General features: G+C 39.7%; 1 protein-coding gene across 4 annotated transcripts in view; it reads right to left on the reverse strand.

Annotated features, from left to right (window-relative positions):
- Nucleotides 1-12,819, reverse strand: part of SIK3 (SIK family kinase 3) — a 246,185-nt gene that overhangs the window by 127,046 nt on the left and 106,320 nt on the right. The gene's annotated exons all lie outside the window — the stretch shown is intronic.

The following is a 12,819-nucleotide window of genomic DNA, read 5'->3' on the forward strand; positions in this document are numbered from 1 at the left end:
TTTTGGTCAAAGCAGTCAGAAAGCCCTGGCTAGGTTCAGTGGAATGAGACAGACTCTACTTTTTTTTTTTTTTTTTTTTTTTTTTTGCGGTACGCGGGCCTCTCACTGTTGTGGCCTCTCCCTTTGCGGAGCACAGGCTCCGGACGCGCAGGCTCAGCGGCCATGGCTCACGGGCCTAGCCGCTCCGCGGCATGTGGGATCTTCCCGGACGGGGGCACAAACCCGTGTCCCCTGCATCAGCAGGCGGACTCTCAACCACTGCGCCACCTGGGAAGCCCCAGACTCTACTTCTTCTGAGAGATTTTCAGGCCTTACAGGTAGTGCAAAATCCTGGCTGCAAATCCATGTGAGGGCAAGCTTCTGTTTAGGCAGTTTCTTGGGAGACTTTTTCCCCTTCTCCATTCAGACCCAAGGCATTAATATGCAAGTCTCTGTATGCAGGGAATTTTTTCTCCTACTCATCCACTGAGAAGTCACCTTTCTGGGATCCCAGTTTTATATAGGGCAGTTTCTAATATGACCTCCCACTCTGCTTGGACACTATTTTCTTCTCTTGTCCCTCCTCCCTTTGGCTCTAAAGCCATAGGAAACCCTCAGCACAAACACCACCATCAGTACTTACTCTACATTGTGGAATCATGCTTTCTAGTCCTTTCAAGGCCTTCAGTTGTTTTTCTCACATGGGCTTCAGTATTTTACATATATTTTTCCTTTCCCCAGCTTCATTTTAAAATGTTCTGACCAGAAGGGAATTCTCTGCACATCTAATCTACCATATTACTGTCAAAGAAATTACTCACCATTCATTTTAAGCTATTTCACTTACTAAAAAAAGATAAATAATGTCAGGAATACATCTATGTTTTTAAAAGGCAGCCATGTAAAATATCATATTTACTTGGATGGAAATGCTTTGGAAAATGTCCTTAATTAATACACTTCCCACAAAGCAAATCAGAGGGAACTTAAACTTATTAGAAACAGTAACTTTTGCCCCAGATTCTTCACACCTCTTAAACTCTATTGGGCTCTATGCCCTTGTATGTATTTTTTTTTAATTTATTTATTTTATTTGTTTATTTTTTGCTGTGTTAGGTCTTCCTTGCTGCGTGGTCTTTCTCTAGTTGCAGTGAGCAGGGGCTACTCTTCCTTGAGGCGCGTGGGCTTCTCACTGCAGTGACTTCTCTTGTTGCGGAGCACAGGCTCCAGGAGCGCAGGCTTCAGTAGTTGTGGTAGTTGGGCTCAGTAGTTGTGGCTTGCGGGCTCTAGAGCACAGGCTCAATAGTTGTGGCGCATGGGCTTAGTTGCTCCGCAGCATGTGGGATCTTCCCAGATCAGGGCTCGAACCCGTGTCCCCTGCATTGGCAGGCAGATTCTTAACCACTGAGCCACCAGGGAAGCCCCCTTGTACGTATTTTAAACATGGTTTAGAACTGCACCACAACCCAAGGTAAAGGAAACTGTACCGATTTAAAGGAAAAAACAACAAACTATTTCTAGAGCCAATGTCTTAAGGTTAAAATTAAAAAAATAAAAAGATGAGGTCAATGTCATATAGGAAGAGGTAAATTCAAGTTCTCTTTGGCAAAATGAAAATGAATTAACTGGATTTAATATTCATATGCATTTTTTGAAACATGTTCTTAAGACTAAAGAAACAGCAGTTCATGAAAAAAAAGGAGCTATAAGCCACTGGAATAAAGCCTTTGCGCGTCAGATCTCCCCACCATGCTGAAAGCAATGGCTACAAATTACCATACTCCCCAAAAGATGACAGCCAAACTCTTCTATCCCAGAGGAAAAATGGCTATTGCAGCCGTTAGTCAGCACTGCAGGAGGCTTAAGACTAAGTCACTGAACAGACCATTTATTGTTCTTCATCTTGTACAATATGACCTTTCCAGCTCAGCCTGCTAAACATCACAGTGGTCCATGAGGAGAAAATCCACATGGAAGCAAATTCCAAAATGCAATTTACCCTATAGGCAGCTTGCTTTTCCAGATTCTTCATCCCACTTTGCTCTACTCCCCTCTGGGTCATAACAGAACTTGGCAAATGTTAGAATTTGCTATGTATAAACTCTGGAGCCCAGATTAGAAAACTCAGCAAAGTATGCATTTGGTACTGGCAAAAATGGTCGCTTTGTGCACTGATTCAGATTTGCTAACTTAGGATATCTACGGTTTCAAAAATGTGTCTGCAACTGTTGAAATAAAAAAAATCGGAGAAAAGGCACGTGTCACACACATCCCAACATAGGCTTACGAGTCTTCTGAGATCATCCTCTCCGTACCAACAAAATACCAAGGCCATTACACAATCTGTGGTTTCTTCTCATAATTGAAGAAATTAATAGCTTTGGATGCAAAACTTAGATAGCTTTACTCTGAGATATTCTCCCAGCCTTGGAGCTCTGTGTATAGAATCCCAAAGTACCAGTTACCAGACTCCCAAGTAGAGGTCTACAAAAGGTTCTTTTCATTCACTAGCAATCTTTCTTCATAGAAAACTTCAAAAACATCTTTTGGAAGAGTTTTCCACTTATAAAAAGAGTCTGCAACAAAGCCCTATTGTATAGTAGTTTGTGTTTACCAAGCTGATAAAATCCATCTATACTGTAATTTCATGTCATACTTTATTGATAGCTCTTTTCCTTATATTAAAATCAAAGAGTTAGCATCCTAACAAGGTAGAGAGTACACAGGATACATTTAGCACATGACGTATGACCAAGTTTAAAAGGGTTGAACCTGGAAAAGGTAATTGCTCAGTTTGAATTGTAAGTAATCTGACATACTGATTTGGGGAGCAAAGCTACATTCTATAGTTTTAGGCAATGTAAATCTAAAGCATAACACAGCAATGAGTTTTTCCATCTGAGTAATAAGGGTATTCATATAAACTAATTACAGCCTAGAAATTAATTAACTGATCAAACCAGATGAGTTTACCCTTGGTAAATTAATAAGAGCTTGCTTGTCCATCTGGACATTAAAATGCTAGTCAGCAGAGGTTTTGTTATAACTTAATCTTTTCTGATTTGCTTTATATCAGAATTTTTTTGGCCTCCATTTGTTCACCTACAAGTCTGTAAGTTCCTTTATACACATCCAATAAAAGCAAAACGAGTACTTAAGCTTGTACATATGCTTCTAAGGGGCTATCTTTTTAATAGATTTTGCATTTATTTAGAGCAATAATGTACATGCATAAAGATATTATTGTTTAAAAAACTTATACTTTGTAATGCAGTCCCTTAACACACCCAAAAAAATCAGTGCAACTAATGCCTATTCAATGAATAGTATAACTACAAATAAAAAGGTCCTCATTTACTCCTGCACAGAAACTGAAGGACCTACTAGCATTAACCTCAATTCAGTATTTTAGACACACAGGCTTTACGGAGAAAATGAGTTTATAATTTCAGATACCTCTAACTGTCACATAACCAGGTCTGGGTTTCTACAGGGCTGTGGTAGCTCACTTCAGTTAGTGAAGCAACCCATCAAGGGCATCAATCAGTCTGGTTGGGGGGAAAAAGCATCAATATATTTATTATATTTTGGATATATACATTTTTTTCAGTCCACTCTTCCACCTTTTTCTGAAGAACAATTTTTTTGTTACACTCTAAACTTCTGGCTTTTGATATCAAGTAGAGAACCCCAATGTCATTAACGGTGCAGAAAGAAGAGCCTGGGCTTAAGGCAAGAGAATGAAATTGGAATCCCAACCCTACCACTTAGCTTCACATCTGTAGAACAACTACTTTAATAAAGTTGCTATAAAGGTTAAAAGATATATCACCAAGAACTGGTGATATAGCTGGCATAGAACAGATAACTAATAAATATTGGCTGTTCTTATTGTTGTTATTAGTACCAACACTATTATTATTATTATTATTATTATTCCTGATGGGTCCCTACCCTGTTTCCTAGCAATTCCAAACTTGTCACTTTCTTCAAGCCCTCTAGTCAAGCTCAAATCCCTAACTTTCAACAAATGACCCACTCTTGTGCTTGACAGAGAAAACAGACATGAAGAATTTCCTCAATTTCATGTCTCTAGATATCTTCATGCACCCAAATTTGCCTTTTCTTTTTCATTCTAGAAGAAGCAGGTCTTTCCTCCAACCTCAGGCAAGTAATAAGTGCCCAGTAACTGTTAGTCACTATCATCCTCTTCCTCTTCCTCAACAAAAGGAACAGGAATTTCCAAACTCCACGTTACTGAAGACTGGCTGTTGCTCCAATTTCAGGCTTGGCAACTACCAGCACTCATGTGATTATGGAGAATGGCTACTGGTTTTACAGTAATCCATTACTCTCTTCTTCATCCTCAAAATCCATTTAGCTGACATAAAGGAGGTCAAGTTCTCATAAAATAACTAATGGTTCAAACTCATAGAAACAGAAAGTGGAATGGTGGTTGCCAGGGGCTGGGGGAAAGGGGAAATGGGGTATTTTTTAATGGGCATAGAGTTTCGGTTTTGCAAGATGAAAAAAGTTTTGGAGTTTGGTTGCACAACAATGTGAATGTACTTAACACTACTTAACTGTATACTGAAAAACAGGTAAAATGACAAGTTTTATGTTAGTGTTAATTTTACCACAATTTAAATACATACATATTGGTACTAGCTCAAGGCCACCACAATATGACCTCTGCCAACCTTTGCCCTGAATTCATTTTCTGGACCCCTATTCAAATTAGGGTGAAAGTTCATTTAGCCATTTCAGTTTGTTCAAGCAAATTCCTGACCAACATCTAGATAACTTATATAACCTATGTTTTTATAAAAGATAAAAAAGATGCCATGTTGTTGAGGGATACTTGGGGGTTAGGATTGAATTCTCAGAGATAACAAGTACAGCATCTGCTTCCCTCCACCCAACAGAAATAAATATTAAAATAATTCTCCAAGAATACTACTCACACTCCCAGTGGAATCTTCTGACATTGGCACATAGGATACTTGGGACAGAGGTATGGAAGTGAATAAACATGTGGTAGAAAGCTCTCTTAACATAACCTGCTCCAGTGAAACTCACCAAATGAAACCCATGTTGTAGGAAAAAATTTGACTTGAGATGCAAATATTTATAAAAACTGTGACTTAAAGACCATCTATTTTTAGGAGAGAAAATATGCAGTAAATCTAACACAGCAACAAACTAAAATGCAGGGTGAAAAGATAATAGTAAACCATTTCAACCAGAATAAGAAACTGTACTTTTGAGAGTTGTTTTTTTTTTTTTTTTTTGTGGTACGCGGGCCTCTCACTGTTGTGGTCTCTCCCATTGCAGAGCACAGGCTCCAGACGCGCAGGCTCAGCGGCCATGGCTCACGGGTCCAGCCACTCCGCGGCATGTGGGATCTTCCCGGACCGGGGCACGAACCCGTGTCCCCTGCATCGGCAGGTGGACTCTTAACCACTGCGCCACCAGGGAGGCCCGAGAGTTATTTTTAAAATGTTAAGTATTCACTCTTTACCTCAAGATGTTCAAGAATCATTATACAGAGAACTGAGTGTGTTAAACACATGCAAACACATATGAACAAAAGCTAGGTTTGGCTGTATTCACAGAACTTACCTGTAGTTGGGTGGTACAACTCCCACTCACCTCTTGAAGTATGTAAAGGACATTACCTCAACACAAAGGACATTACCTCAACACAGAACCATGTAATGTTAACACTAGAAATATCTTATTCTAACCCAAGCCCTTTGTTTCATAGATGATGAAACTGAAGCACTGAAGGGATAAGTAAAACCTATGTACAAAATAAATTATGAGATCCCAGCATATAAAAATTCAGTAACTTTCTAATATACCAACATTAATTTATAAGAAGATGTGATGATGATAATTTTTAAAAGAACACATTCACAATAGCCACAAACTATCTCAAGCCTTGGAAAAAGCATTACAAAAATGTGTGAGAATTTTATGGAGAAAGCTAGAAAACGTTAGTAAAGGACCTAAAAGAGGACACATGCCATGTCCATAGACAGAAATGCCTAACGTTGAAAAGACCTCAATTCTCCCTCTTGCCCCTATATAAGCCACACTCTAGTCTCTCTTCCAAATAAAACTACAATAAACAAAAGAATATTCTTCTATGTTGTGGGCGATAATGGCAAAGGGATGCAGGGGTAAAAAATATAAGGATAAACCAGGAAAATAAGTCATCTTACCCAAGCAGTTTAAACTTTAAATGCAGGTTTCTAGCCTATAATGCCTAGCCAGCAGGACTCTTCCTTCTACATTCATTATTTCTGCGAGTTCAAATGTCCCTCAGATGATCTGTGTTTTCATGCAATTCTCTATATTTGCTTTAAAAATCAGTAAAGGCTTTTAAAATGTAAAGTGAACTTTGGAAACAATGTGGGCAGACCGGAAACTAATTTAACATTGTAACTTCATAGCCCACCTTACACTTCTTTAAAGTCTGTACAAACTTGCACTTCAGTATTCTGCCACTGTGCTTCCTGAAAACAACACCGATAGAAACTATCTTTCTAAGTCCCTACAGATCAAGAAGACAAGGTCAGCCTCCCACCCCACCCACAACGCCACACACACCTCCAGGACCAAAAAGATACAGCACCATAAAATCCTAATAAAAGTTCTGCATTAAAACTAAAGGCAACCCAAGTTATTTTCAGTGAGTAGTCTAAGATAAAGAAGGGGGGCTTCCCTGGTGGCGCAGTGGTTAAGAATCCTCCTGCCAATGCAGGGGACACGGGTTCGAGCCCTGGCCCGGGAAGATACCACATGCCGTGGAGCAACTAAGCTGGTGCGCCACAACTACTGAGCCTGTGCTCTAGAGCCCGTGAGCCACAACAACTGAGCCCGCGTGCCACAACTACTGAAGCCTGCGCACCTAGAGCCCATGCTCCGCAACAACAGAAGCCACCACAATGAGAAGCCCACGCACAGCAACGAAGAGTAGCCCCCGCTCGCCACAACCAGAGAAAAGCCCACGCGCAGCAACGAAGACCCAACGCAGCCAAAAATATAAATAAATAAAAGGGATTGAGTAAATTAAAATGAAAAATTAGACCTGACCCTGTGGAATTAACTTCCTATTACTGTGGATTTCCAAATTAAAATCCCATGTGTAGATTTTGACACGTGAAGTAGAACGAGGCGGGACAATTAACAACTAAATCTTTAACCTAAGCAAGATAGTTTCTGACAGTTTAACTCAAAAAGGTAACTAAAAATACACACAGGGCCTAAGTTAAACCTTACTGCAAACTGGGAAATAAGCAATTGAAACTTCTGTTCTAATAACTTCCGAGTCTCTTTAATATTTTATTACATCAGATCCAAAGCTGCCAAAGTTTAAATATCAGTCTGGAGACAGGGGCAAAAGATTCTTTTTCCCCTCTCCCCCAGAAAAAAATAAATTGGAAACCGTAGATATTCTGTGAGAAGGCAGTAAGACAGTCTGTGTTTTAACGGTGCAGTCATGTAAAGTCTATGGCCAGACATACCGACTATGCGAGCTGCTTGGCAAGCAGTACAACATGGGGTTTACTAATACCAATCACTGTAGGGCTCTTGACTAGCCAAGTACCAGCAAATGTGCACTAAGTCTACAATTCAGAGGTGAGAACTTTCCTGAATACAAAGCTACTATAGAGGCCAAGTGTCTAGACTTGAGGAGGAGGAAACCTGTCAACATCAGAGAGCTTCCCCAGATTAAAGAATGAACATTTTCCCCCTTTGAGAGAGAACGGGAGAAACTGTTATGAATGAGCCCCAACAGTCAGAACGCTAACCAAAGTTGGGTATATCCTGTATACATTAATGAATAAAGCAACAAGTCTAAACTTACGGGCCTGCAGAATACAGATTTGAATATCTTAGTATAACAGTACAGATTATTTTATTAAAATAAATATTTAAAAGTACATTTAAAAGACATTATTTCTCCAGTTTCTTCAAGAATATAGGACAGGGGCTTCCCTGGTGGCGCAGTGGTTGGGAACCCGCCTGCCAATGCAGGGGACACGGGTTCGAGCCCTGGTCCAGGAGGATCCCACATGCCGCGGAGCAACTGGGCCCGTGCGCCACAACTGCTGAGCCTGCACTCGAGAACCCACGTGCCACAACTGCTGAAGCCCTCGTGCCATGGCTGCTGAGGCCCGCGTGCCTAGAGCCCATGCTCTGCAACGGGAGAGGCCACCGTGGTGAGAAGCCCGTGCACAATGAAGAGTAGCCTCCGCTCACCGCAACCAGAGAAAGCCTGCACGCAGCAACGAAGACCCAACGCAGCCATAAATAAATAAATAAATTTTAAAAAGAATATAGGACAAAAGACCAGTGAACTATATCCCTAGAGTTAAACAGGAATAACCTCTTTGACAGGCTCTCAATTCTTAAACCTTAGTTTTCCTTAAGGCTCGCTCTCTCTGCTTAGGCTGCTACTCAGTCACTCCTCCCAGTCTCAGATATCTCCAATCAGACCATAATAGCTTCCATGTCTGTATCTCCAGGCTTCATATTTCCAACCATCACCCCCTGGATATCACCCTCATCTTCTCCATTATACTGGAAAGTCAGCCCATCCATAATTAAACTGATCACATTTTCTCTTCCACTGCCAAATCTTCTCTTCTACTCTGAATTCCCTTGTCACCTAAAAGAATTGTTTGGATAAAGCAATAATTAATCTACTTCCTAATTAATCTACTTACCAAAGGTCTCCTGCTTCACTTCCCCAAACCATTAATCCCTCACATTCCAAAAATGTTCTTCTATCATGAAAGCAGTATCACAAAATAATAATCGCTACATAGGTAAGTTTTCTGTGTGAAGTACTGGGCTTTATGTATATTACCTCATTCAATCTAATCCTCAAAACAGTGCTCTGAGGTAGGCATTATTGTGCTTGTTTTACCAATGAATTAAACCGAGACTGAGGCTTATCCAAAGTCAGAGAAACAGCTAGTAAGTGGGAGACTAGGAGTTCAATATCAGATACTAACTCAATCACTATATAAAACTACCTCAGTACAGATTTTTTTTTAATTGAAGGAAGGGGGAAACCAGGCATAACTTGATCATCCTAATAATTAAGTTACTAATTCATCATTTATCATACAGTTTCTGTCATGAAGTACACATTATTTTATATTATTAGAGATACTCTCAAAACACGAATCTGATCTAAAAGACTGAACCAAAAATATATTTTGGTGATTGCCTATTGCTTAAACAATGAAGTCAAATTGTATTTCACAATCTGCCTCCAACCTACCTTTCAATTATATCTTCCAATACTCCAGCTACTGCCCCTTTCCCCACTCCCCACACTTTTTGGCACTAACTAACGTACACAACTAGTAATTCTCATTCACTCTCCTAAGGCCAGGTCTGTGGGCAATGTTTTTAATGTAGCCTACCCTGACTTCTTCAAGCAAAATTAATTCCTCCCTCTTCTTGCTTCTACAGCAGATTTTTCATTCCTTTTTTTTAAAACACAGCTTTATTATTTTTTAATAGATTCACTTTTATTTGAATACATTGTTTTGTGTGCATTTTTTTTTTTTTTGGCTGCACTGGGTCTTCATTGCTGTGCACGGGCTTTCTCTAGTTGTGGCGAGCGGGGGCTACTATTTGCTGTGGTGCACGGGCTTCTCACTGCAGGGCTTCTCTTGTTGCAGAGCATGGGCTCTAGGAGCACGGGCTTCAGTAGTTGCAGCATGCCGGCTCAGGAGTTGCGCCACGTGGGCCCTAGAGTGTGTGGGCTCTAGGGCGCACAGACTTCAGTAGTTGTGGCATGCAGGTTCAGCAGTTGTGGCTTGTGGGCTCTAGAGCGCAGGCTCAGTAGCTGTGGCGCACGGGCTTAGTTGTTCTGCAGCATGTGGGATCTTCCGGACCAGGGATTGAACCCGTGTCCCCTGCAGTGGCAGGCAGATTCTTAACCACTGCGCCACCAGGGAAGTCCCCAGGTTTTTCATTCTTAACTTATACCACACACATCTATGTACATATACATATACATTCATACACATATATCATCAAGTTATTACACACACCGAGAAAGGGAGTCATCTTATCTTTTCATATATTTAGACACACATACAGAAACCTCATATATTTTGCACCTATAGGGAAAGGCACTTGTGTAGTAATTCTTACTATTTCTGTTCCTATCTCTTCCTTTCTTATCTACTTCTTACCTACATACACTCCATATGCTCTCCAGCATATTTTTAAATTACATTGAGGCCAAAGGAAAATATTTCCAAAGGTAAAAGTAAATAACATGGCAACTAGCACTACAGTCAGGATCAAACATGTAGCACCTAATATATATTAACTGTACAAATTGTTTTGTTTGTATTTAAAGAAGTAGGGCTTTTCACTGTGCTTTAGGTAGCAGAAATGGCCACCACTGTCCAGGATAGGGAGGTAACAGCATGAGGAGTTGGGATTCAAAACGTTATCACTAAAGGACCAAATACGAACAACAGATTTTTAGATCTTTACTTCCTTTCCCCTCCCCACAGTAATAGAAATGCTTTTTCATAGACACAATTAAAAAAAAAAAATTAGAGTAACCCTATAGTAACCACACTATTTCCAGATTATTTTGCCCTCTACAATACCTTGCATTATTAACATATTTTAATTATAAAATGTCTGGATTAACTGGAAAACATTTTTTTTATTACTGTTTAACAACAACAAAAAGACACTACAGGCAACAGAATAAACGTAACCTTTTATGGCAGACATAAAAAGACACCCAAAAAGACAAGGTTACTTAGCTTCTGTAAGTGATTTCTTTTCTCCCTCTATCCTTCTAATATATTCTGAGAAACATACAGGAATGGAAATTTAAGAAAACATGCATATTCTTCCAGTGCAGACCTAAAGCAACAAGGGAAAAAAAACCTCAAGTAATGGAGGGGAATGGGGAGAGGAACAGGGGCTGTAAGATGTCAGCAGGGTGATAGGGGAGGCCAGGTTGCCAAAGAAACCAAACAGTAAAGAATAAGAGGAAAAAAATCGTTAGCTGGAAAACCTCTGAATGCTTTTACAGGAGCCCAATCCCTTGTCCTAAAAAGATGTGCTGCAAAGAGACCAATTGTCACGAATGACAAAGGGGACCTGGAGCAAGAACACCAACTGCCAAGCAACGCCCTCTTCTAAATTACACAGTACATGTCCATCAATTAGAACGACCGCAAATGAATTCGGAATCCATGATGAATCTTCTGACTGCAGAAACCCAAACTTTGTGTGTGTCTGTGTTATTTTTTTAAAAAGAGCTTCTGTCAGCTTACATTTAAGTAAGTATAATGGTTAAACAGACATAAATACAAAAACTATTACTGTTTATATAAGCTGACCCAGGTAAAGAAACTCAGCGAGCCAGAAACACTTGTGAAATTTGCTAGCCTCCCTTCTTCCTTAAAGTCCAGTCTAAAGTTGTTTTGATTTACCACAGTTTAGAAAGAAAAAAGTGAAATTACGAAGTATTATTTATAAGCAGCCAGTAATTACTGGTTTTGAAAAGAGTTTGAAATGAGCGAACCTACTTGAAATCCCCAAGGCAAACCTTTGTTCTAAGGCCACTAAATCGTTTTGTAGTTAAGGAGATAGGGAATTAATAAGGGGAAAAAATTACACAGAAGAAAAGAATGTTAATTTTATTTTCTCTGGAAAACATAATATTTTAGAGCATGGTGGTTAAGACCATGGTTTCTGAAGCTCTACTCCTTATTAGTTTTGGGACCTTAAGAAAGTTTCTTGCCCTTGCTGTGCTTCAGTTTCCTCACTGGTTAAGGTAAAGAGAGTAATAATATCTAACTCACAGGGTAGCTGTCAGGTTTAAATGAAATAATGATTAAAGCACTTAGGGCAAACAGTGCTCGGTAAGGATTCAATAAATGATCACAAAATCCCTTTGAGATTATCTAATTAATTTCCTCATCTTGACCATGGTTATATATACTGCAAACTATCCCCTATAGTATCACTGTCAGACTAAAGTTCCTAAAATCATCCTTTCACAGTGCATGAGGAGCCATGTTTACTCACAAACTCAAAACTATGGGTCTGGCTTTCAATATCCTCTGAAACCTGTCCCCACACAATCTCTCCAGTTACTGCCCCCAAACAATCAGTTTTCGTCCTACTACTCTTCACTCAACTTCACACAAAACATACTTTTTCATTTCTGCCTTTGCAGCAACTACAGTCTTCTTAAAAGGTCCACTTGCCAGGTACCTCTTACCCCTACTTTCTACCTGCGCAAATATTAACTACCCTTCCAGGACACAGTTCAGGTTCTTTGAGAAGACTCCAGTACTTTGATCTCCTAGTGATCATTCCTAATCCTCTCAACAACCTAGCTCCTGAGGATAAACTGTGACTGTTCTCTACTTGTACCTGGTTCATTCTAACTATACAAGACAACAATCTCCTTGAGGGCAGGGACTATATTTTCCCTTAAACATCATCCAGAGGTCCAGCAAAGCTATGCACCTTGATAATAAGGCTTTTCACTCACTTGTTTTCACAGTTGAAAACAAGGGAAAAAATTTTATTCAATAAACACAATAAACAGTAAGCCTCCTAAATCCATATTGTAGCTTAACTCTAAGAAGTTAGAAAATATTCTCATAAATATAGCTGTAATTTTACGACCAGAAAAATATCAGTTACATATAAACTTGCCCAAACCCAGTGGCATGAGAAAGAGGCAGATTCAACAGGATGAAAATATGGTATTTGTCTCTCTTTATTTTTTTTTTAGTATTTATTTATTTATTTGGCTGCGCCAGC

The sequence above is a fragment of the Stenella coeruleoalba genome (genome assembly GCF_951394435.1).
Source record: "Stenella coeruleoalba genome assembly, chromosome: 8".
NCBI classification, from domain to species: Eukaryota; Metazoa; Chordata; class Mammalia; order Artiodactyla; family Delphinidae; genus Stenella; species Stenella coeruleoalba.